Source organism: Phyllobates terribilis, unplaced genomic scaffold, assembly GCF_046119375.1.
Source record: "Phyllobates terribilis strain yellow unplaced genomic scaffold, ASM4611937v1 Scaffold_769__1_contigs__length_694716, whole genome shotgun sequence".
Taxonomy (NCBI): Eukaryota; Metazoa; Chordata; class Amphibia; order Anura; family Dendrobatidae; genus Phyllobates; species Phyllobates terribilis.
Genome location: NW_027363529.1, coordinates 480,115 through 500,291, shown reverse-complemented (window position 1 = coordinate 500,291; position 20,177 = coordinate 480,115). Strand labels below are relative to the sequence as shown.

At 45.1% G+C, this 20,177-nt stretch overlaps 16 non-coding genes across 16 annotated transcripts; all 16 read right to left on the bottom strand.

The window, feature by feature from the left end:
- Positions 1 to 130: 130 nt before the first annotated feature.
- Positions 131 to 321, bottom strand: LOC141239340 (U2 spliceosomal RNA). The gene has a single exon (XR_012304741.1). It is a non-coding gene; the product is annotated as a U2 spliceosomal RNA (small nuclear RNA).
- A 1,115-nt stretch (positions 322 to 1,436) lies between these two features.
- Positions 1,437 to 1,627, bottom strand: LOC141239339 (U2 spliceosomal RNA). The gene has a single exon (XR_012304740.1). It is a non-coding gene; the product is annotated as a U2 spliceosomal RNA (small nuclear RNA).
- Positions 1,628 to 2,742: 1,115 nt separating this feature from the next.
- Positions 2,743 to 2,933, bottom strand: LOC141239337 (U2 spliceosomal RNA). Its single transcript, XR_012304739.1, has one exon. It is a non-coding gene; the product is annotated as a U2 spliceosomal RNA (small nuclear RNA).
- A 1,118-nt stretch (positions 2,934 to 4,051) lies between these two features.
- LOC141239336 (U2 spliceosomal RNA) lies at positions 4,052 to 4,242 on the bottom strand. Its single transcript, XR_012304738.1, has one exon. It is a non-coding gene; the product is annotated as a U2 spliceosomal RNA (small nuclear RNA).
- Positions 4,243 to 5,357: 1,115 nt separating this feature from the next.
- Positions 5,358 to 5,548, bottom strand: LOC141239334 (U2 spliceosomal RNA). Its single transcript, XR_012304736.1, has one exon. It is a non-coding gene; the product is annotated as a U2 spliceosomal RNA (small nuclear RNA).
- Positions 5,549 to 6,663: 1,115 nt separating this feature from the next.
- On the bottom strand, positions 6,664 to 6,854 carry LOC141239333 (U2 spliceosomal RNA). Its single transcript, XR_012304735.1, has one exon. It is a non-coding gene; the product is annotated as a U2 spliceosomal RNA (small nuclear RNA).
- Positions 6,855 to 7,969: 1,115 nt separating this feature from the next.
- Positions 7,970 to 8,160, bottom strand: LOC141239332 (U2 spliceosomal RNA). The gene has a single exon (XR_012304734.1). It is a non-coding gene; the product is annotated as a U2 spliceosomal RNA (small nuclear RNA).
- A 1,115-nt stretch (positions 8,161 to 9,275) lies between these two features.
- On the bottom strand, positions 9,276 to 9,466 carry LOC141239331 (U2 spliceosomal RNA). Its single transcript, XR_012304733.1, has one exon. It is a non-coding gene; the product is annotated as a U2 spliceosomal RNA (small nuclear RNA).
- Positions 9,467 to 10,581: 1,115 nt separating this feature from the next.
- LOC141239439 (U2 spliceosomal RNA) lies at positions 10,582 to 10,772 on the bottom strand. The gene has a single exon (XR_012304837.1). It is a non-coding gene; the product is annotated as a U2 spliceosomal RNA (small nuclear RNA).
- A 1,118-nt stretch (positions 10,773 to 11,890) lies between these two features.
- LOC141239330 (U2 spliceosomal RNA) lies at positions 11,891 to 12,081 on the bottom strand. Its single transcript, XR_012304732.1, has one exon. It is a non-coding gene; the product is annotated as a U2 spliceosomal RNA (small nuclear RNA).
- Positions 12,082 to 13,199: 1,118 nt separating this feature from the next.
- Positions 13,200 to 13,390, bottom strand: LOC141239329 (U2 spliceosomal RNA). Its single transcript, XR_012304731.1, has one exon. It is a non-coding gene; the product is annotated as a U2 spliceosomal RNA (small nuclear RNA).
- Positions 13,391 to 14,505: 1,115 nt separating this feature from the next.
- LOC141239328 (U2 spliceosomal RNA) lies at positions 14,506 to 14,696 on the bottom strand. The gene has a single exon (XR_012304730.1). It is a non-coding gene; the product is annotated as a U2 spliceosomal RNA (small nuclear RNA).
- Positions 14,697 to 15,814: 1,118 nt separating this feature from the next.
- On the bottom strand, positions 15,815 to 16,005 carry LOC141239327 (U2 spliceosomal RNA). Its single transcript, XR_012304729.1, has one exon. It is a non-coding gene; the product is annotated as a U2 spliceosomal RNA (small nuclear RNA).
- Positions 16,006 to 17,120: 1,115 nt separating this feature from the next.
- LOC141239326 (U2 spliceosomal RNA) lies at positions 17,121 to 17,311 on the bottom strand. The gene has a single exon (XR_012304728.1). It is a non-coding gene; the product is annotated as a U2 spliceosomal RNA (small nuclear RNA).
- Positions 17,312 to 18,426: 1,115 nt separating this feature from the next.
- On the bottom strand, positions 18,427 to 18,617 carry LOC141239325 (U2 spliceosomal RNA). Its single transcript, XR_012304727.1, has one exon. It is a non-coding gene; the product is annotated as a U2 spliceosomal RNA (small nuclear RNA).
- A 1,115-nt stretch (positions 18,618 to 19,732) lies between these two features.
- Positions 19,733 to 19,923, bottom strand: LOC141239323 (U2 spliceosomal RNA). The gene has a single exon (XR_012304725.1). It is a non-coding gene; the product is annotated as a U2 spliceosomal RNA (small nuclear RNA).
- Positions 19,924 to 20,177: the final 254 nt, after the last annotated feature.

Here is a 20,177-nt window from a genome sequence, read left to right as displayed (position 1 = left end):
TTGAACATGAAAAATCCAATGAGGAGAAGAAAAGCAGAGCCAAAGAGTCCATCCCAAAATCCGACAAACAAGCAAAATGAACAAAAAACATTGAATTCAATTCTTTCTGATTTTAGAAACTGCATTAAAGAAGGGGTGCACCGGTCCTGGAGATACTGCAATACCAGGTCAATGCGTGGAGTGGACAGAGCAAGCTCTTTTTCCATCTCCCTGTTCTAAAAATCCATTTAATATATGGTCCCCAGATAGGGGACGTATCAGATATTAAACTGATAAGAACAGATACTACACTTGATCTTAGCCAAAAGGCCGAGAAGCGATAACCAGAATTGGTTTCAAACTACGGAGCCACCCAAGGATCCTAAAAAGTCCATTTGTGGAGATGAGCTCCTGGACTCCCGTTAAGAAGACATGTTGTCAACCTCTAGATCCCTTACATGCCTGCACTTTTCGGCTTGCTGCTGCTGCAATCCACGCGTTTTAGATCTGCATAACTCCACCTCTTTAAACACAGCACCTTCACCCCCTGCTGTTCCCACCCGCCTCAACACCGTTGGAAGGGAGGAGAACCAATTAAGGCGGGGGGTGGGGTGGAACGAGCAGCTGTCTACCCTTAGCAGGAGGGCTCCTGATTACATACCTCTCCTGCTGCTGCTGCTGCTGGCTGTCCAGCAGCAGACTGAAGGTGGCTGCTGCTGTGCACAGGTATATAAAGGCTCAGAGCCTATTATGACACGCGCAGCCAGCGTTCCATTGCCACATTCCATCTACTGCAGGCAGGATACCTGGCTGGCTGAATGTCGCTGAGAAGCTCACAGAGACCGCCATAAGCAACAGTTTAACAGAATGCCACAGACTAATCAACCAAACTTTTTGGGTTGGGTTCTCTTTTATAGTCTGCAGGCATTAAATGAAAGAAGTCAGTGTTCCAGCAGAAGGAGACAACGTTTCAGAAAAGGCATTGTAGCAAACCAAAAAAGAAATTTTAAGCGCAGCAGTGTAACCAGCGCACATACCTGTTAGCTCGGGTGAGTTTAAAAGGCTGCTGTTGATAACAAGGGCATTTGCTAAATAGATGGTGTGTGTGCAACAATATACTGAAAGGTCAATTATATTGTGCAGCTTATCTCACCACCTGTAGTTATTTAGGTGAAAGCTCCAAAATGCTTGCCTAATATGTCTGTTTATCCAAAAGGAAGTAGAAAGGGAGAGCTAGAAAGATAGCATTGCATCACATTACATGGCAATGCAATGCACAGTTGCTGAAGTTGAACCAAAATGAGCTTGTAATCTGGCTTCTGCAACTTTGAACATGAAAAATCCAATGAGGAGAAGAAAAGCAGAGCCAAAGAGTCCATCCCAAAATCCGACAAACAAGCAAAATGAACAAAAAACATTGAATTCAATTCTTTCTGATTTTAGAAACTGCATTAAAGAAGGGGTGCACCGGTCCTGGAGATACTGCAATACCAGGTCAATGCGTGGAGTGGACAGAGCAAGCTCTTTTTCCATCTCCCTGTTCTAAAAATCCATTTAATATATGGTCCCCAGATAGGGGACGTATCAGATATTAAACTGATAAGAACAGATACTACACTTGATCTTAGCCAAAAGGCCGAGAAGCGATAACCAGAATTGGTTTCAAACTACGGAGCCACCCAAGGATCCTAAAAAGTCCATTTGTGGAGATGAGCTCCTGGACTCCCGTTAAGAAGACATGTTGTCAACCTCTAGATCCCTTACATGCCTGCACTTTTCGGCTTGCTGCTGCTGCAATCCACGCGTTTTAGATCTGCATAACTCCACCTCTTTAAACACAGCACCTTCACCCCCTGCTGTTCCCACCCGCCTCAACACCGTTGGAAGGGAGGAGAACCAATTAAGGCGGGGGGTGGGGTGGAACGAGCAGCTGTCTACCCTTAGCAGGAGGGCTCCTGATTACATACCTCTCCTGCTGCTGCTGCTGCTGGCTGTCCAGCAGCAGACTGAAGGTGGCTGCTGCTGTGCACAGGTATATAAAGGCTCAGAGCCTATTATGACACGCGCAGCCAGCGTTCCATTGCCACATTCCATCTACTGCAGGCAGGATACCTGGCTGGCTGAATGTCGCTGAGAAGCTCACAGAGACCGCCATAAGCAACAGTTTAACAGAATGCCACAGACTAATCAACCAAACTTTTTGGGTTGGGTTCTCTTTTATAGTCTGCAGGCATTAAATGAAAGAAGTCAGTGTTCCAGCAGAAGGAGACAACGTTTCAGAAAAGGCATTGTAGCAAACCAAAAAAGAAATTTTAAGCGCAGCAGTGTAACCAGCGCACATACCTGTTAGCTCGGGTGAGTTTAAAAGGCTGCTGTTGATAACAAGGGCATTTGCTAAATAGATGGTGTGTGTGCAACAGTATACTGAAAGGTCAATTATATTGTGCAGCTTATCTCACCACCTGTAGTTATTTAGGTGAAAGCTCCAAAATGCTTGCCTAATATGTCTGTTTATCCAAAAGGAAGTAGAAAGGGAGAGCTAGAAAGATAGCATTGCATCACATTACATGGCAATGCAATGCACAGTTGCTGAAGTTGAACCAAAATGAGCTTGTAATCTGGCTTCTGCAACTTTGAACATGAAAAATCCAATGAGGAGAAGAAAAGCAGAGCCAAAGAGTCCATCCCAAAATCCGACAAACAAGCAAAATGAACAAAAAACATTGAATTCAATTCTTTCTGATTTTAGAAACTGCATTAAAGAAGGGGTGCACCGGTCCTGGAGATACTGCAATACCAGGTCAATGCGTGGAGTGGACAGAGCAAGCTCTTTTTCCATCTCCCTGTTCTAAAAATCCATTTAATATATGGTCCCCAGATAGGGGACGTATCAGATATTAAACTGATAAGAACAGATACTACACTTGATCTTAGCCAAAAGGCCGAGAAGCGATAACCAGAATTGGTTTCAAACTACGGAGCCACCCAAGGATCCTAAAAAGTCCATTTGTGGAGATGAGCTCCTGGACTCCCGTTAAGAAGACATGTTGTCAACCTCTAGATCCCTTACATGCCTGCACTTTTCGGCTTGCTGCTGCTGCAATCCACGCGTTTTAGATCTGCATAACTCCACCTCTTTAAACACAGCACCTTCACCCCCTGCTGTTCCCACCCGCCTCAACACCGTTGGAAGGGAGGAGAACCAATTAAGGCGGGGGGTGGGGTGGAACGAGCAGCTGTCTACCCTTAGCAGGAGGGCTCCTGATTACATACCTCTCCTGCTGCTGCTGCTGCTGCTGGCTGTCCAGCAGCAGACTGAAGGTGGCTGCTGCTGTGCACAGGTATATAAAGGCTCAGAGCCTATTATGACACGCGCAGCCAGCGTTCCATTGCCACATTCCATCTACTGCAGGCAGGATACCTGGCTGGCTGAATGTCGCTGAGAAGCTCACAGAGACCGCCATAAGCAACAGTTTAACAGAATGCCACAGACTAATCAACCAAACTTTTTGGGTTGGGTTCTCTTTTATAGTCTGCAGGCATTAAATGAAAGAAGTCAGTGTTCCAGCAGAAGGAGACAACGTTTCAGAAAAGGCATTGTAGCAAACCAAAAAAGAAATTTTAAGCGCAGCAGTGTAACCAGCGCACATACCTGTTAGCTCGGGTGAGTTTAAAAGGCTGCTGTTGATAACAAGGGCATTTGCTAAATAGATGGTGTGTGTGCAACAATATACTGAAAGGTCAATTATATTGTGCAGCTTATCTCACCACCTGTAGTTATTTAGGTGAAAGCTCCAAAATGCTTGCCTAATATGTCTGTTTATCCAAAAGGAAGTAGAAAGGGAGAGCTAGAAAGATAGCATTGCATCACATTACATGGCAATGCAATGCACAGTTGCTGAAGTTGAACCAAAATGAGCTTGTAATCTGGCTTCTGCAACTTTGAACATGAAAAATCCAATGAGGAGAAGAAAAGCAGAGCCAAAGAGTCCATCCCAAAATCCGACAAACAAGCAAAATGAACAAAAAACATTGAATTCAATTCTTTCTGATTTTAGAAACTGCATTAAAGAAGGGGTGCACCGGTCCTGGAGATACTGCAATACCAGGTCAATGCGTGGAGTGGACAGAGCAAGCTCTTTTTCCATCTCCCTGTTCTAAAAATCCATTTAATATATGGTCCCCAGATAGGGGACGTATCAGATATTAAACTGATAAGAACAGATACTACACTTGATCTTAGCCAAAAGGCCGAGAAGCGATAACCAGAAATGGTTTCAAACTACGGAGCCACCCAAGGATCCTAAAAAGTCCATTTGTGGAGATGAGCTCCTGGACTCCCGTTAAGAAGACATGTTGTCAACCTCTAGATCCCTTACATGCCTGCACTTTTCGGCTTGCTGCTGCTGCAATCCACGCGTTTTAGATCTGCATAACTCCACCTCTTTAAACTCAGCACCTTCACCCCCTGCTGTTCCCACCCGCCTCAACACCGTTGGAAGGGAGGAGAACCAATTAAGGCGGGGGGTGGGGTGGAACGAGCAGCTGTCTACCCTTAGCAGGAGGGCTCCTGATTACATACCTCTCCTGCTGCTGCTGCTGCTGGCTGTCCAGCAGCAGACTGAAGGTGGCTGCTGCTGTGCACAGGTATATAAAGGCTCAGAGCCTATTATGACACGCGCAGCCAGCGTTCCATTGCCACATTCCATCTACTGCAGGCAGGATACCTGGCTGGCTGAATGTCGCTGAGAAGCTCACAGAGACCGCCATAAGCAACAGTTTAACAGAATGCCACAGACTAATCAACCAAACTTTTTGGGTTGGGTTCTCTTTTATAGTCTGCAGGCATTAAATGAAAGAAGTCAGTGTTCCAGCAGAAGGAGACAACGTTTCAGAAAAGGCATTGTAGCAAACCAAAAAAGAAATTTTAAGCGCAGCAGTGTAACCAGCGCACATACCTGTTAGCTCGGGTGAGTTTAAAAGGCTGCTGTTGATAACAAGGGCATTTGCTAAATAGATGGTGTGTGTGCAACAATATACTGAAAGGTCAATTATATTGTGCAGCTTATCTCACCACCTGTAGTTATTTAGGTGAAAGCTCCAAAATGCTTGCCTAATATGTCTGTTTATCCAAAAGGAAGTAGAAAGGGAGAGCTAGAAAGATAGCATTGCATCACATTACATGGCAATGCAATGCACAGTTGCTGAAGTTGAACCAAAATGAGCTTGTAATCTGGCTTCTGCAACTTTGAACATGAAAAATCCAATGAGGAGAAGAAAAGCAGAGCCAAAGAGTCCATCCCAAAATCCGACAAACAAGCAAAATGAACAAAAAACATTGAATTCAATTCTTTCTGATTTTAGAAACTGCATTAAAGAAGGGGTGCACCGGTCCTGGAGATACTGCAATACCAGGTCAATGCGTGGAGTGGACAGAGCAAGCTCTTTTTCCATCTCCCTGTTCTAAAAATCCATTTAATATATGGTCCCCAGATAGGGGACGTATCAGATATTAAACTGATAAGAACAGATACTACACTTGATCTTAGCCAAAAGGCCGAGAAGCGATAACCAGAATTGGTTTCAAACTACGGAGCCACCCAAGGATCCTAAAAAGTCCATTTGTGGAGATGAGCTCCTGGACTCCCGTTAAGAAGACATGTTGTCAACCTCTAGATCCCTTACATGCCTGCACTTTTCGGCTTGCTGCTGCTGCAATCCACGCGTTTTAGATCTGCATAACTCCACCTCTTTAAACACAGCACCTTCACCCCCTGCTGTTCCCACCCGCCTCAACACCGTTGGAAGGGAGGAGAACCAATTAAGGCGGGGGGTGGGGTGGAACGAGCAGCTGTCTACCCTTAGCAGGAGGGCTCCTGATTACATACCTCTCCTGCTGCTGCTGCTGCTGGCTGTCCAGCAGCAGACTGAAGGTGGCTGCTGCTGTGCACAGGTATATAAAGGCTCAGAGCCTATTATGACACGCGCAGCCAGCGTTCCATTGCCACATTCCATCTACTGCAGGCAGGATACCTGGCTGGCTGAATGTCGCTGAGAAGCTCACAGAGACCGCCATAAGCAACAGTTTAACAGAATGCCACAGACTAATCAACCAAACTTTTTGGGTTGGGTTCTCTTTTATAGTCTGCAGGCATTAAATGAAAGAAGTCAGTGTTCCAGCAGAAGGAGACAACGTTTCAGAAAAGGCATTGTAGCAAACCAAAAAAGAAATTTTAAGCGCAGCAGTGTAACCAGCGCACATACCTGTTAGCTCGGGTGAGTTTAAAAGGCTGCTGTTGATAACAAGGGCATTTGCTAAATAGATGGTGTGTGTGCAACAATATACTGAAAGGTCAATTATATTGTGCAGCTTATCTCACCACCTGTAGTTATTTAGGTGAAAGCTCCAAAATGCTTGCCTAATATGTCTGTTTATCCAAAAGGAAGTAGAAAGGGAGAGCTAGAAAGATAGCATTGCATCACATTACATGGCAATGCAATGCACAGTTGCTGAAGTTGAACCAAAATGAGCTTGTAATCTGGCTTCTGCAACTTTGAACATGAAAAATCCAATGAGGAGAAGAAAAGCAGAGCCAAAGAGTCCATCCCAAAATCCGACAAACAAGCAAAATGAACAAAAAACATTGAATTCAATTCTTTCTGATTTTAGAAACTGCATTAAAGAAGGGGTGCACCGGTCCTGGAGATACTGCAATACCAGGTCAATGCGTGGAGTGGACAGAGCAAGCTCTTTTTCCATCTCCCTGTTCTAAAAATCCATTTAATATATGGTCCCCAGATAGGGGACGTATCAGATATTAAACTGATAAGAACAGATACTACACTTGATCTTAGCCAAAAGGCCGAGAAGCGATAACCAGAATTGGTTTCAAACTACGGAGCCACCCAAGGATCCTAAAAAGTCCATTTGTGGAGATGAGCTCCTGGACTCCCGTTAAGAAGACATGTTGTCAACCTCTAGATCCCTTACATGCCTGCACTTTTCGGCTTGCTGCTGCTGCAATCCACGCGTTTTAGATCTGCATAACTCCACCTCTTTAAACACAGCACCTTCACCCCCTGCTGTTCCCACCCGCCTCAACACCGTTGGAAGGGAGGAGAACCAATTAAGGCGGGGGGTGGGGTGGAACGAGCAGCTGTCTACCCTTAGCAGGAGGGCTCCTGATTACATACCTCTCCTGCTGCTGCTGCTGCTGGCTGTCCAGCAGCAGACTGAAGGTGGCTGCTGCTGTGCACAGGTATATAAAGGCTCAGAGCCTATTATGACACGCGCAGCCAGCGTTCCATTGCCACATTCCATCTACTGCAGGCAGGATACCTGGCTGGCTGAATGTCGCTGAGAAGCTCACAGAGACCGCCATAAGCAACAGTTTAACAGAATGCCACAGACTAATCAACCAAACTTTTTGGGTTGGGTTCTCTTTTATAGTCTGCAGGCATTAAATGAAAGAAGTCAGTGTTCCAGCAGAAGGAGACAACGTTTCAGAAAAGGCATTGTAGCAAACCAAAAAAGAAATTTTAAGCGCAGCAGTGTAACCAGCGCACATACCTGTTAGCTCGGGTGAGTTTAAAAGGCTGCTGTTGATAACAAGGGCATTTGCTAAATAGATGGTGTGTGTGCAACAATATACTGAAAGGTCAATTATATTGTGCAGCTTATCTCACCACCTGTAGTTATTTAGGTGAAAGCTCCAAAATGCTTGCCTAATATGTCTGTTTATCCAAAAGGAAGTAGAAAGGGAGAGCTAGAAAGATAGCATTGCATCACATTACATGGCAATGCAATGCACAGTTGCTGAAGTTGAACCAAAATGAGCTTGTAATCTGGCTTCTGCAACTTTGAACATGAAAAATCCAATGAGGAGAAGAAAAGCAGAGCCAAAGAGTCCATCCCAAAATCCGACAAACAAGCAAAATGAACAAAAAACATTGAATTCAATTCTTTCTGATTTTAGAAACTGCATTAAAGAAGGGGTGCACCGGTCCTGGAGATACTGCAATACCAGGTCAATGCGTGGAGTGGACAGAGCAAGCTCTTTTTCCATCTCCCTGTTCTAAAAATCCATTTAATATATGGTCCCCAGATAGGGGACGTATCAGATATTAAACTGATAAGAACAGATACTACACTTGATCTTAGCCAAAAGGCCGAGAAGCGATAACCAGAATTGGTTTCAAACTACGGAGCCACCCAAGGATCCTAAAAAGTCCATTTGTGGAGATGAGCTCCTGGACTCCCGTTAAGAAGACATGTTGTCAACCTCTAGATCCCTTACATGCCTGCACTTTTCGGCTTGCTGCTGCTGCAATCCACGCGTTTTAGATCTGCATAACTACACCTCTTTAAACACAGCACCTTCACCCCCTGCTGTTCCCACCCGCCTCAACACCGTTGGAAGGGAGGAGAACCAATTAAGGCGGGGGGTGGGGTGGAACGAGCAGCTGTCTACCCTTAGCAGGAGGGCTCCTGATTACATACCTCTCCTGCTGCTGCTGCTGCTGGCTGTCCAGCAGCAGACTGAAGGTGGCTGCTGCTGTGCACAGGTATATAAAGGCTCAGAGCCTATTATGACACGCGCAGCCAGCGTTCCATTGCCACATTCCATCTACTGCAGGCAGGATACCTGGCTGGCTGAATGTCGCTGAGAAGCTCACAGAGACCGCCCTAAGCAACAGTTTAACAGAATGCCACAGACTAATCAACCAAACTTTTTGGGTTGGGTTCTCTTTTATAGTCTGCAGGCATTAAATGAAAGAAGTCAGTGTTCCAGCAGAAGGAGACAACGTTTCAGAAAAGGCATTGTAGCAAACCAAAAAAGAAATTTTAAGCGCAGCAGTGTAACCAGCGCACATACCTGTTAGCTCGGGTGAGTTTAAAAGGCTGCTGTTGATAACAAGGGCATTTGCTAAATAGATGGTGTGTGTGCAACAATATACTGAAAGGTCAATTATATTGTGCAGCTTATCTCACCACCTGTAGTTATTTAGGTGAAAGCTCCAAAATGCTTGCCTAATATGTCTGTTTATCCAAAAGGAAGTAGAAAGGGAGAGCTAGAAAGATAGCATTGCATCACATTACATGGCAATGCAATGCACAGTTGCTGAAGTTGAACCAAAATGAGCTTGTAATCTGGCTTCTGCAACTTTGAACATGAAAAATCCAATGAGGAGAAGAAAAGCAGAGCCAAAGAGTCCATCCCAAAATCCGACAAACAAGCAAAATGAACAAAAAACATTGAATTCAATTCTTTCTGATTTTAGAAACTGCATTAAAGAAGGGGTGCACCGGTCCTGGAGATACTGCAATACCAGGTCAATGCGTGGAGTGGACAGAGCAAGCTCTTTTTCCATCTCCCTGTTCTAAAAATCCATTTAATATATGGTCCCCAGATAGGGGACGTATCAGATATTAAACTGATAAGAACAGATACTACACTTGATCTTAGCCAAAAGGCCGAGAAGCGATAACCAGAATTGGTTTCAAACTACGGAGCCACCCAAGGATCCTAAAAAGTCCATTTGTGGAGATGAGCTCCTGGACTCCCGTTAAGAAGACATGTTGTCAACCTCTAGATCCCTTACATGCCTGCACTTTTCGGCTTGCTGCTGCTGCAATCCACGCGTTTTAGATCTGCATAACTCCACCTCTTTAAACACAGCACCTTCACCCCCTGCTGTTCCCACCCGCCTCAACACCGTTGGAAGGGAGGAGAACCAATTAAGGCGGGGGGTGGGGTGGAACGAGCAGCTGTCTACCCTTAGCAGGAGGGCTCCTGATTACATACCTCTCCTGCTGCTGCTGCTGCTGGCTGTCCAGCAGCAGACTGAAGGTGGCTGCTGCTGTGCACAGGTATATAAAGGCTCAGAGCCTATTATGACACGCGCAGCCAGCGTTCTATTGCCACATTCCATCTACTGCAGGCAGGATACCTGGCTGGCTGAATGTCGCTGAGAAGCTCACAGAGACCGCCATAAGCAACAGTTTAACAGAATGCCACAGACTAATCAACCAAACTTTTTGGGTTGGGTTCTCTTTTATAGTCTGCAGGCATTAAATGAAAGAAGTCAGTGTTCCAGCAGAAGGAGACAACGTTTCAGAAAAGGCATTGTAGCAAACCAAAAAAGAAATTTTAAGCGCAGCAGTGTAACCAGCGCACATACCTGTTAGCTCGGGTGAGTTTAAAAGGCTGCTGTTGATAACAAGGGCATTTGCTAAATAGATGGTGTGTGTGCAACAATATACTGAAAGGTCAATTATATTGTGCAGCTTATCTCACCACCTGTAGTTATTTAGGTGAAAGCTCCAAAATGCTTGCCTAATATGTCTGTTTATCCAAAAGGAAGTAGAAAGGGAGAGCTAGAAAGATAGCATTGCATCACATTACATGGCAATGCAATGCACAGTTGCTGAAGTTGAACCAAAATGAGCTTGTAATCTGGCTTCTGCAACTTTGAACATGAAAAATCCAATGAGGAGAAGAAAAGCAGAGCCAAAGAGTCCATCCCAAAATCCGACAAACAAGCAAAATGAACAAAAAACATTGAATTCAATTCTTTCTGATTTTAGAAACTGCATTAAAGAAGGGGTGCACCGGTCCTGGAGATACTGCAATACCAGGTCAATGCGTGGAGTGGACAGAGCAAGCTCTTTTTCCATCTCCCTGTTCTAAAAATCCATTTAATATATGGTCCCCAGATAGGGGACGTATCAGATATTAAACTGATAAGAACAGATACTACACTTGATCTTAGCCAAAAGGCCAAGAAGCGATAACCAGAATTGGTTTCAAACTACGGAGCCACCCAAGGATCCTAAAAAGTCCATTTGTGGAGATGAGCTCCTGGACTCCCGTTAAGAAGACATGTTGTCAACCTCTAGATCCCTTACATGCCTGCACTTTTCGGCTTGCTGCTGCTGCAATCCACGCGTTTTAGATCTGCATAACTCCACCTCTTTAAACACAGCACCTTCACCCCCTGCTGTTCCCACCCGCCTCAACACCGTTGGAAGGGAGGAGAACCAATTAAGGCGGGGGGTGGGGTGGAACGAGCAGCTGTCTACCCTTAGCAGGAGGGCTCCTGATTACATACCTCTCCTGCTGCTGCTGCTGCTGCTGGCTGTCCAGCAGCAGACTGAAGGTGGCTGCTGCTGTGCACAGGTATATAAAGGCTCAGAGCCTATTATGACACGCGCAGCCAGCGTTCCATTGCCACATTCCATCTACTGCAGGCAGGATACCTGGCTGGCTGAATGTCGCTGAGAAGCTCACAGAGACCGCCATAAGCAACAGTTTAACAGAATGCCACAGACTAATCAACCAAACTTTTTGGGTTGGGTTCTCTTTTATAGTCTGCAGGCATTAAATGAAAGAAGTCAGTGTTCCAGCAGAAGGAGACAACGTTTCAGAAAAGGCATTGTAGCAAACCAAAAAAGAAATTTTAAGCGCAGCAGTGTAACCAGCGCACATACCTGTTAGCTCGGGTGAGTTTAAAAGGCTGCTGTTGATAACAAGGGCATTTGCTAAATAGATGGTGTGTGTGCAACAATATACTGAAAGGTCAATTATATTGTGCAGCTTATCTCACCACCTGTAGTTATTTAGGTGAAAGCTCCAAAATGCTTGCCTAATATGTCTGTTTATCCAAAAGGAAGTAGAAAGGGAGAGCTAGAAAGATAGCATTGCATCACATTACATGGCAATGCAATGCACAGTTGCTGAAGTTGAACCAAAATGAGCTTGTAATCTGGCTTCTGCAACTTTGAACATGAAAAATCCAATGAGGAGAAGAAAAGCAGAGCCAAAGAGTCCATCCCAAAATCCGACAAACAAGCAAAATGAACAAAAAACATTGAATTCAATTCTTTCTGATTTTAGAAACTGCATTAAAGAAGGGGTGCACCGGTCCTGGAGATACTGCAATACCAGGTCAATGCGTGGAGTGGACAGAGCAAGCTCTTTTTCCATCTCCCTGTTCTAAAAATCCATTTAATATATGGTCCCCAGATAGGGGACGTATCAGATATTAAACTGATAAGAACAGATACTACACTTGATCTTAGCCAAAAGGCCGAGAAGCGATAACCAGAATTGGTTTCAAACTACGGAGCCACCCAAGGATCCTAAAAAGTCCATTTGTGGAGATGAGCTCCTGGACTCCCGTTAAGAAGACATGTTGTCAACCTCTAGATCCCTTACATGCCTGCACTTTTCGGCTTGCTGCTGCTGCAATCCACGCGTTTTAGATCTGCATAACTCCACCTCTTTAAACACAGCACCTTCACCCCCTGCTGTTCCCACCCGCCTCAACACCGTTGGAAGGGAGGAGAACCAATTAAGGCGGGGGGTGGGGTGGAACGAGCAGCTGTCTACCCTTAGCAGGAGGGCTCCTGATTACATACCTCTCCTGCTGCTGCTGCTGCTGCTCTCTGTCCAGCAGCAGACTGAAGGTGGCTGCTGCTGGGCACAGGTATATAAAGGCTCAGAGCCTATTATGACACGCGCAGCCAGCGTTCCATTGCCACATTCCATCTACTGCAGGCAGGATACCTGGCTGGCTGAATGTCGCTGAGAAGCTCACAGAGACCGCCATAAGCAACAGTTTAACAGAATGCCACAGACTAATCAACCAAACTTTTTGGGTTGGGTTCTCTTTTATAGTCTGCAGGCATTAAATGAAAGAAGTCAGTGTTCCAGCAGAAGGAGACAACGTTTCAGAAAAGGCATTGTAGCAAACCAAAAAAGAAATTTTAAGCGCAGCAGTGTAACCAGCGCACATACCTGTTAGCTCGGGTGAGTTTAAAAGGCTGCTGTTGATAACAAGGGCATTTGCTAAATAGATGGTGTGTGTGCAACAATATACTGAAAGGTCAATTATATTGTGCAGCTTATCTCACCACCTGTAGTTATTTAGGTGAAAGCTCCAAAATGCTTGCCTAATATGTCTGTTTATCCAAAAGGAAGTAGAAAGGGAGAGCTAGAAAGATAGCATTGCATCACATTACATGGCAATGCAATGCACAGTTGCTGAAGTTGAACCAAAATGAGCTTGTAATCTGGCTTCTGCAATTTTGAACATGAAAAATCCAATGAGGAGAAGAAAAGCAGAGCCAAAGAGTCCATCCCAAAATCCGACAAACAAGCAAAATGAACAAAAAACATTGAATTCAATTCTTTCTGATTTTAGAAACTGCATTAAAGAAGGGGTGCACCGGTCCTGGAGATACTGCAATACCAGGTCAATGCGTGGAGTGGACAGAGCAAGCTCTTTTTCCATCTCCCTGTTCTAAAAATCCATTTAATATATGGTCCCCAGATAGGGGACGTATCAGATATTAAACTGATAAGAACAGATACTACACTTGATCTTAGCCAAAAGGCCGAGAAGCGATAACCAGAATTGGTTTCAAACTACGGAGCCACCCAAGGATCCTAAAAAGTCCATTTGTGGAGATGAGCTCCTGGACTCCCGTTAAGAAGACATGTTGTCAACCTCTAGATCCCTTACATGCCTGCACTTTTCGGCTTGCTGCTGCTGCAATCCACGCGTTTTAGATCTGCATAACTCCACCTCTTTAAACACAGCACCTTCACCCCCTGCTGTTCCCACCCGCCTCAACACCGTTGGAAGGGAGGAGAACCAATTAAGGCGGGGGGTGGGGTGGAACGAGCAGCTGTCTACCCTTAGCAGGAGGGCTCCTGATTACATACCCCTCCTGCTGCTGCTGCTGCTGGCTGTCCAGCAGCAGACTGAAGGTGGCTGCTGCTGTGCACAGGTATATAAAGGCTCAGAGCCTATTATGACACGCGCAGCCAGCGTTCCATTGCCACATTCCATCTACTGCAGGCAGGATACCTGGCTGGCTGAATGTCGCTGAGAAGCTCACAGAGACCGCCATAAGCAACAGTTTAACAGAATGCCACAGACTAATCAACCAAACTTTTTGGGTTGGGTTCTCTTTTATAGTCTGCAGGCATTAAATGAAAGAAGTCAGTGTTCCAGCAGAAGGAGACAACGTTTCAGAAAAGGCATTGTAGCAAACCAAAAAAGAAATTTTAAGCGCAGCAGTGTAACCAGCGCACATACCTGTTAGCTCGGGTGAGTTTAAAAGGCTGCTGTTGATAACAAGGGCATTTGCTAAATAGATGGTGTGTGTGCAACAATATACTGAAAGGTCAATTATATTGTGCAGCTTATCTCACCACCTGTAGTTATTTAGGTGAAAGCTCCAAAATGCTTGCCTAATATGTCTGTTTATCCAAAAGGAAGTAGAAAGGGAGAGCTAGAAAGATAGCATTGCATCACATTACATGGCAATGCAATGCACAGTTGCTGAAGTTGAACCAAAATGAGCTTGTAATCTGGCTTCTGCAACTTTGAACATGAAAAATCCAATGAGGAGAAGAAAAGCAGAGCCAAAGAGTCCATCCCAAAATCCGACAAACAAGCAAAATGAACAAAAAACATTGAATTCAATTCTTTCTGATTTTAGAAACTGCATTAAAGAAGGGGTGCACCGGTCCTGGAGATACTGCAATACCAGGTCAATGCGTGGAGTGGACAGAGCAAGCTCTTTTTCCATCTCCCTGTTCTAAAAATCCATTTAATATATGGTCCCCAGATAGGGGACGTATCAGATATTAAACTGATAAGAACAGATACTACACTTGATCTTAGCCAAAAGGCCGAGAAGCGATAACCAGAATTGGTTTCAAACTACGGAGCCACCCAAGGATCCTAAAAAGTCCATTTGTGGAGATGAGCTCCTGGACTCCCGTTAAGAAGACATGTTGTCAACCTCTAGATCCCTTACATGCCTGCACTTTTCGGCTTGCTGCTGCTGCAATCCACGCGTTTTAGATCTGCATAACTCCACCTCTTTAAACACAGCACCTTCACCCCCTGCTGTTCCCACCCGCCTCAACACCGTTGGAAGGGAGGAGAACCAATTAAGGCGGGGGGTGGGGTGGAACGAGCAGCTGTCTACCCTTAGCAGGAGGGCTCCTGATTACATACCTCTCCTGCTGCTGCTGCTGCTGCTGGCTGTCCAGCAGCAGACTGAAGGTGGCTGCTGCTGTGCACAGGTATATAAAGGCTCAGAGCCTATTATGACACGCGCAGCCAGCGTTCCATTGCCACATTCCATCTACTGCAGGCAGGATACCTGGCTGGCTGAATGTCGCTGAGAAGCTCACAGAGACCGCCATAAGCAACAGTTTAACAGAATGCCACAGACTAATCAACCAAACTTTTTGGGTTGGGTTCTCTTTTATAGTCTGCAGGCATTAAATGAAAGAAGTCAGTGTTCCAGCAGAAGGAGACAACGTTTCAGAAAAGGCATTGTAGCAAACCAAAAAAGAAATTTTAAGCGCAGCAGTGTAACCAGCGCACATACCTGTTAGCTCGGGTGAGTTTAAAAGGCTGCTGTTGATAACAAGGGCATTTGCTAAATAGATGGTGTGTGTGCAACAATATACTGAAAGGTCAATTATATTGTGCAGCTTATCTCACCACCTGTAGTTATTTAGGTGAAAGCTCCAAAATGCTTGCCTAATATGTCTGTTTATCCAAAAGGAAGTAGAAAGGGAGAGCTAGAAAGATAGCATTGCATCACATTACATGGCAATGCAATGCACAGTTGCTGAAGTTGAACCAAAATGAGCTTGTAATCTGGCTTCTGCAACTTTGAACATGAAAAATCCAATGAGGAGAAGAAAAGCAGAGCCAAAGAGTCCATCCCAAAATCCGACAAACAAGCAAAATGAACAAAAAACATTGAATTCAATTCTTTCTGATTTTAGAAACTGCATTAAAGAAGGGGTGCACCGGTCCTGGAGATACTGCAATACCAGGTCAATGCGTGGAGTGGACAGAGCAAGCTCTTTTTCCATCTCCCTGTTCTAAAAATCCATTTAATATATGGTCCCCAGATAGGGGACGTATCAGATATTAAACTGATAAGAACAGATACTACACTTGATCTTAGCCAAAAGGCCGAGAAGCGATAACCAGAATTGGTTTCAAACTACGGAGCCACCCAAGGATCCTAAAAAGTCCATTTGTGGAGATGAGCTCCTGGACTCCCGTTAAGAAGACATGTTGTCAACCTCTAGATCCCTTACATGCCTGCACTTTTCGGCTTGCTGCTGCTGCAATCCACGCGTTTTAGATCTGCATAACTCCACCTCTTTAAACACAGCACCTTCACCCCCTGCTGTTCCCACCCGCCTCAACACCGTTGGAAGGGAGGAGAACCAATTAAGGCGGGGGGTGGGGTGGAACGAGCAGCTGTCTACCCTTAGCAGGAGGGCTCCTGATTACATACCTCTCCTGCTGCTGCTGCTGCTGGCTGTCCAGCAGCAGACTGAAGGTGGCTGCTGCTGTGCACAGGTATATAAAGGCTCAGAGCCTATTATGACACGCGCAGCCAGCGTTCCATTGCCACATTCCATCTACTGCAGGCAGGATACCTGGCTGGCTGAATGTCGCTGAGAAGCTCACAGAGACCGCCATAAGCAACAGTTTAACAGAATGCCACAGACTAATCAACCAAACTTTTTGGGTTGGGTTCTCTTTTATAGTCTGCAGGCATTAAATGAAAGAAGTCAGTGTTCCAGCAGAAGGAGACAACGTTTCAGAAAAGGCATTGTAGCAAACCAAAAAAGAAATTTTAAGCGCAGCAGTGTAACCAGCGCACATACCTGTTAGCTCGGGTGAGTTTAAAAGGCTGCTGTTGATAACAAGGGCATTTGCTAAATAGATGGTGTGTGTGCAACAATATACTGAAAGGTCAATTATATTGTGCAGCTTATCTCACCACCTGTAGTTATTTAGGTGAAAGCTCCAAAATGCTTGCCTAATATGTCTGTTTATCCAAAAGGAAGTAGAAAGGGAGAGCTAGAAAGATAGCATTGCATCACATTACATGGCAATGCAATGCACAGTTGCTGAAGTTGAACCAAAATGAGCTTGTAATCTGGCTTCTGCAACTTTGAACATGAAAAATCCAATGAGGAGAAGAAAAGCAGAGACAAAGAGTCCATCCCAAAATCCGACAAACAAGCAAAATGAACAAAAAACATTGAATTCAATTCTTTCTGATTTTAGAAACTGCATTAAAGAAGGGGTGCACCGGTCCTGGAGATACTGCAATACCAGGTCAATGCGTGGAGTGGACAGAGCAAGCTCTTTTTCCATCTCCCTGTTCTAAAAATCCATTTAATATATGGTCCCCAGATAGGGGACGTATCAGATATTAAACTGATAAGAACAGATACTACACTTGATCTTAGCCAAAAGGCCGAGAAGCGATAACCAGAATTGGTTTCAAACTACGGAGCCACCCAAGGATCCTAAAAAGTCCATTTGTGGAGATGAGCTCCTGGACTCCCGTTAAGAAGACATGTTGTCAACCTCTAGATCCCTTACATGCCTGCACTTTTCGGCTTGCTGCTGCTGCAATCCACGCGTTTTAGATCTGCATAACTCCACCTCTTTAAACACAGCACCTTCACCCCCTGCTGTTCCCACCCGCCTCAACACCGTTGGAAGGGAGGAGAACCAATTAAGGCGGGGGGTGGGGTGGAACGAGCAGCTGTCTACCCTTAGCAGGAGGGCTCCTGATTACATACCTCTCCTGCTGCTGCTGCTGCTGGCTGTCCAGCAGCAGACTGAAGGTGGCTGCTGCTGTGCACAGGTATATAAAGGCTCAGAGCCTATTATGACACGCGCAGCCAGCGTTCCATTGCCACATTCCATCTACTGCAGGCAGGATACCTGGCTGGCTGAATGTCGCTGAGAAGCTCACAGAGACCGCCATAAGCAACAGTTTAACAGAATGCCACAGACTAATCAACCAAACTTTTTGGGTTGGGTTCTCTTTTATAGTCTGCAGGCATTAAATGAAAGAAGTCAGTGTTCCAGCAGAAGGAGACAACGTTTCAGAAAAGGCATTGTAGCAAACCAAAAAAGAAATTTTAAGCGCAGCAGTGTAACCAGCGCACATACCTGTTAGCTCGGGTGAGTTTAAAAGGCTGCTGTTGATAACAAGGGCATTTGCTAAATAGATGGTGTGTGTGCAACAATATACTGAAAGGTCAATTATATTGTGCAGCTTATCTCACCACCTGTAGTTATTTAGGTGAAAGCTCCAAAATGCTTGCCTAATATGTCTGTTTATCCAAAAGGAAGTAGAAAGGGAGAGCAAGAAAGATAGCATTGCATCACATTACATGGCAATGCAATGCACAGTTGCTGAAGTTGAACCAAAATGAGCTTGTAATCTGGCTTCTGCAACTTTGAACATGAAAAATCCAATGAGGAGAAGAAAAGCAGAGCCAAAGAGTCCATCCCAAAATCCGACAAACAAGCAAAATGAACAAAAAACATTGAATTCAATTCTTTCTGATTTTAGAAACTGCATTAAAGAAGGGGTGCACCGGTCCTGGAGATACTGCAATACCAGGTCAATGCGTGGAGTGGACAGAGCAAGCTCTTTTTCCATCTCCCTGTTCTAAAAATCCATTTAATATATGGTCCCCAGATAGGGGACGTATCAGATATTAAACTGATAAGAACAGATACTACACTTGATCTTAGCCAAAAGGCCGAGAAGCGATAACCAGAATTGGTTTCAAACTACGGAGCCACCCAAGGATCCTAAAAAGTCCATTTGTGGAGATGAGCTCCTGGACTCCCGTTAAGAAGACATGTTGTCAACCTCTAGATCCCTTACATGCCTGCACTTTTCGGCTTGCTGCTGCTGCAATCCACGCGTTTTAGATCTGCATAACTCCACCTCTTTAAACACAGCACCTTCACCCCCTGCTGTTCCCACCCGCCTCAACACCGTTGGAAGGGAGGAGAACCAATTAAGGCGGGGGGTGGGGTGGAACGAGCAGCTGTCTACCCTTAGCAGGAGGGCTCCTGATTACATACCTCTCCTGCTGCTGCTGCTGCTGGCTGTCCAGCAGCAGACTGAAGGTGGCTGCTGCTGTGCACAGGTATATAAAGGCTCAGAGCCTATTATGACACGCGCAGCCAGCGTTCCATTGCCACATTCCATCTACTGCAGGCAGGATACCTGGCTGGCTGAATGTCGCTGAGAAGCTCACAGAGACCGCCATAAGCAACAGTTTAACAGAATGCCACAGACTAATCAACCAAACTTTTTGGGTTGGGTTCTCTTTTATAGTCTGCAGGCATTAAATGAAAGAAGTCAGTGTTCCAGCAGAAGGAGACAACGTTTCAGAAAAGGCATTGTAGCAAACCAAAAAAGAAATTTTAAGCGCAGCAGTGTAACCAGCGCACATACCTGTTAGCTCGGGTGAGTTTAAAAGGCTGCTGTTGATAACAAGGGCATTTGCTAAATAGATGGTGTGTGTGCAACAATATACTGAAAGGTCAATTATATTGTGCAGCTTATCTCACCACCTGTAGTTATTTAGGTGAAAGCTCCAAAATGCTTGCCTAATATGTCTGTTTATCCAAAAGGAAGTAGAAAGGGAGAGCTAGAAAGATAGCATTGCATCACATTACATGGCAATGCAATGCACAGTTGCTGAAGTTGAACCAAAATGAGCTTGTAATCTGGCTTCTGCAACTTTGAACATGAAAAATCCAATGAGGAGAAGAAAAGCAGAGCCAAAGAGTCCATCCCAAAATCCGACAAACAAGCAAAATGAACAAAAAACATTGAATTCAATTCTTTCTGATTTTAGAAACTGCATTAAAGAAGGGGTGCACCGGTCCTGGAGATACTGCAATACCAGGTCAATGCGTGGAGTGGACAGAGCAAGCTCTTTTTCCATCTCCCTGTTCTAAAAATCCATTTAATATATGGTCCCCAGATAGGGGACGTATCAGATATTAAACTGATAAGAACAGATACTACACTTGATCTTAGCCAAAAGGCCGAGAAGCGATAACCAGAATTGGTTTCAAACTACGGAGCCACCCAAGGATCCTAAAAAGTCCATTTGTGGAGATGAGCTCCTGGACTCCCGTTAAGAAGACATGTTGTCAACCTCTAGATCCCTTACATGCCTGCACTTTTCGGCTTGCTGCTGCTGCAATCCACGCGTTTTAGATCTGCATAAATCCACCTCTTTAAACACAGCACCTTCACCCCCTGCTGTTCCCACCCGCCTCAACACCGTTGGAAGGGAGGAGAACCAATT